The 4,513-nt window shown below is 33.1% G+C and overlaps 1 long non-coding RNA gene across 1 annotated transcript; it reads right to left on the reverse strand.

Annotated features, from left to right (window-relative positions):
- Positions 1–1,241: 1,241 nt before the first annotated feature.
- On the reverse strand, positions 1,242–2,363 carry LOC138889028 (uncharacterized). The gene is made up of 3 exons (XR_011406577.1): positions 2,224–2,363; positions 1,906–1,977; positions 1,242–1,532 (listed from the first exon to the last, which is right to left on the reverse strand). It is a non-coding gene; the product is annotated as an uncharacterized lncRNA (long non-coding RNA).
- Between the last annotated feature and the right edge of the window lie 2,150 nt (positions 2,364–4,513).

The raw sequence follows: 4,513 nt of genomic DNA on the forward strand, positions 1-4,513 counted from the left end.
ATCACGGTATCTCTTTTGCTTCGTCCCTCTTAGTACGTCGATCACCTATTTAAACATATAGAGACTAAATTTTATTTTATTTTGATTGAATTAGCCCGATAAACGGGCTAAACCGCCCGATAACTGCCCGATAAGAGCTAAACCGATATCAATCCACCGATATCTTATCGGGTGGCTAGCGGATTAATATATTTAAAAGCCAATAACCGATAAGCCAAACCGTTAAGAGTAAATAACCGTCCAATCCGCCCGATAAGCAGCCCTAAACTGTCCATTCTCTTTCCATTTCTTCTCTATTTTCTAAATTTCTTTTATTTTCTTCATCTTTATCTTTCCTCTCCTTGTACAATCTCATTTTTGTTATAGTTTTAAATTATATATTTGCGTCTGTTTTCTTATTATAGACCTCACAATTCTTATTTGAATATAATTTTAATCATTTTTTGTTAATATATCATCTAATGTTAGTTTTCCCTTGATTTCAAATAAATGACCAAACATCTTCAGTTTGGTTATCGTATATTTAATTATACACCAAAAATTTTGTCGAACGAAAAAATAATTTAAAATGGACCCGAACCGAATTATATCAAGAAAGAGCGAACCGGCTAAATGTATAGGGATAATATCACTTTTAACCCACGCCAGACACTATTTACATTTGGTTGTCAAAAAAGTGTATAAAATTTGTATAATTTATATAATTTATATATATATATACATACATACATACATATAAAAATATACAAATTTTATACATTTTTTCGAATATTATTTTTACAGCGGCTATACAATGTCATTTGTCTAATTCAATTTTCTTGGCTAGTGGTAGATTTGCATTAAATATAATGGCACCCGTAGCCATGAAATCCTGGAACCGCCTCTGATTTTAATGGATGACAAAATTGTTCTGTTTCGTATAATTTAAGGGTAACTTTTTATCCCTTACCCTTTGTATATGTCTATATGTTTTTTTTAACCTTTACCCTTTAGTAAAGTATGAATAGACATATGCCCTCTATAGTTAAATGTATCGTGTTTAGATGATTGATGAACCAAAAGTATAAGCATGGCCAGTATAGCGGTGACACTAAAGCAAAATTCATTTTTGCGATTAATTTTCGCGTCCAATATAGCACTTGGCTTTAACTAATATATAACGAAGTATAAAAATTTGATGAGCAGATGGAAACTATATAAGGTGCGAAAGAAATACAGTAAGAGACTTCACATACAAGTACTAAACAAACAAACAAACTTATGTAGTATATTGATACACAACCCAATTAGCAAACAGAAAAACCACGTCACATGAGTAACACACAAACCTAAGAACTGATCATAATCTGTTCCATGGTTGTAGTTTTATTGTTATAATTACAATAACTTTTAGAACACACACTTAATACAGAGACACAATGCAGTTTTTGTAGTGAGAATATTCTTAACAGTTGCAAGGGTCACAGGTGCAGTTTGATCCACACTTGCACCCATTTCCTCCTTCTGCTGCTTTCTCTCCGAATTCCTCAAAGCTGCAACATTTCAAGTAATCTTTTTCAGTATTCTAGTTTGAGTTTAAATTTTATACACTGAACAGCAAGGATGGAGGTAGATTCGGCTTAACCTAATATAACTTTTGCTCAAATAATATATTTGTGTCAAGAAATTTATTAAATATGTATACAAACTAAAGTTAGCTATTAACATATGAAGTTATCATTCTAAAATCTAGCAGATAACTTGTAAGAGATGAAAATAACCATCTATCATAAATGAAAACATGTTAAATTATAAGTTAATACCTCCTAATTTCAAAATTTAATTACTTTTTCGACCTTATTTTCCCCGCAAACTTCTAACCAAAAGGCACAGGGAAAAGTAAAGTAAAATTGGAAGACGACGTACCTCTTCATGGGAGCAACACCCTGAATGATGGTAAAGGTAGTGGATTTCTCCAAGTCTGGGTACATCCCACATCTACAATTTCATCAAAAAAAAAAAAAAAACTAGCTAGTTACAATCTTTTTTTATTTATTTATAATTTCGTATACTGTAATTTTTTTTCAACTTCAACTTCAAATACGGATTGTTTCAACTTTAACCAAGTATTATATGTATGAGACGAATCATCGGTATTTCAAATACTAAAGTTCAGATACTGATAAAGAAAATCAGTATTTGCATATTAACTTTAGTATTAAAATTTATATTCAAAACAATTACCCTCCGCCACTGCCGCAGTTGCAGCTAGATCCACATCCACAGTTTGATCCGCAGCCAGACATTGTTTTCTTATGTTGTTGGGAGATAATAGACCTTTAGTTTGGTGTGAAAGAAAGTTTAATCACTAAAGCAAATTGTGTGGATAGGAGAATCATAGGATGGGGGTTTTATAGGGGGGAAAGGAGGACAAAATTGGTAATTATTTGCGTAACAAGTTGACAAAATCATGGTAGAATTTGTTAACTAGTGTTTAATAATGGCTGAAATCTAGAGGAGAAAGGCATGAACCTAGATGCCATTGAGAGTTTGAGAATGAAATTTTCATTTATTTTATTTTTCAGTCTTAATTAAGGAAATGAGAATTGATCGTCCTACAATAGTTGACACTGATTAAATTATGTTAAGGATAAACGTGTATTCCTTAATTAGTTTGGCTGCAATAACTATTAATTAGTCTTTTAGGTACGTTTAGGAATAAATATGACTTTCAACCATAGTAATGTTTGGGATTCAGTTAGGTACCGTACTATGTTCTTTAATTTTATGTTCTTTAAATACCGCTAATGTTACTTTAACTAAAACTTTATAAGGATTAGAATATTTTCCAGCCAACAAGTTTAAGATTCCTCTTTCTAGCAAATTCTTGAAACAGAAAAGATAAATAAAATTCCATTAATGAATGGAAACAAAAGAATTTGGGATATATATTTAAGGTGAAATTTTCAACTCTCAACACTGACATAGGGGTTCGGCATAATCTAGGATTTATAGACTTTTCTCGCTCTAACATATTAAAAACATTATCCAATTGGTATCTTTGCTTAGGAGACTTGTCCAAAGTGACTTTCTAACATATTTTATCTAATGCTATTTGTGTTTGAATAGGATAGACCAATTATTTTGTTCGATTGAATAATTGCTCAAAGGCATCGACAAGATAACATATCAATTTTCCGTCTCAATCATTCCAAACTATTACTTTTTACACTTCTATATTCAGCCGTTCAAGATGGCATTTCATCAATCTTCAATTCCCTTTAGCTTTTGGAGAATACATATCTTTTTAAGGAAGAAGCATTTCACTATTTCTTACACGACAAAAAGATTGAAGATTCTTCTTTTACTACTACTACAACAACAACAACCTAGTGTAATCTTACAAGTGAGGTCTGGGAAGGATAGAATGTACGCAACCTTACTCCTACCGTGGAAGGGCAGAGAAACTGTTTTCGATAGACCCTAGACTAAAGAAATGATAGAAAAAGCACTAATAACAAGTAATATCAATGCAAGGTTATTAAGAGTATCACATGACAATTGTATTTATATGTATAGCCATATTCATAGTTAATAGTAGTTGCTGGTAGTTAGTTAGTTGAGTAGATTAGTAAGGGCATTTTTGTAATTGACAAATGGTAGTTAGTGTATTTTCTCATACATTTTTCTCCAAAATATTATCTTTCTAGAAGTCTCCGTTGATCTCTCCTTTCTCCTTTCTCATCTGAGCTCAACTGCCACAACAATGGCAGCTTGTGCTTACATTTGATTTCTTAGTTTTGACATAGTATCAAAGCTAGGGCTCATAGATAGCTCAATTCTCGTTTAGGCTCATCATTTTCATCATCAATTTCTATTCGATTTGTAGTCACAAGTCGAAGATCGTGAAACCCTAATTTTCACCCAAAATTTACAGGTTTGTGAAGTAATTCATCCTATATCATGGCGGTAGATGGTGATACCTCGAATTCGACTGATTCACCAAATGTAAACAAGGATACACTATATTCGACCAATCCGGTGTATGTGCATCCTTCAGAAAGTGCCGGGTCGACACTGGTGTCGGTGGTATTTGACGGAACTGGCTATAGATCCTAGAGAATAGGCATCCTCAGAGCCCTCTCAGTAAAGAATAAGGTTGGTTTCATCACTGGAAAGCGTAAGAAGCCAGATTCCGGCCATCCGACATTTGAACAGCAGGAGAGATGCGACGATATGGTGACATCATGGATTCTCAACTCACTTTTAAAGGATTTAGCATATAGCTTACAATATGTGGTCGATGCAAAGGGATTATGGCAGGAATTGGAGGATAGGTACGATCAGACGAATGGAGTAAAATTATACCAGCTTGAAAGGGAAATCAATGACGTAAGTCAGGGAACTCTAGACATTACATGATATTATTAAAAAAATGAAGAAGCTTTGGGAAGAGTTAAACACCTTAAATGCGCATGCTCAATGTAAATGCCAATGTACTTGTGGTACCAAGGCAAATATGCACAAGGCGATA

The sequence above is a fragment of the Nicotiana sylvestris genome, chromosome 4 (genome assembly GCF_000393655.2).
Source record: "Nicotiana sylvestris chromosome 4, ASM39365v2, whole genome shotgun sequence".
Taxonomy (NCBI): domain Eukaryota; kingdom Viridiplantae; phylum Streptophyta; class Magnoliopsida; order Solanales; family Solanaceae; genus Nicotiana; species Nicotiana sylvestris.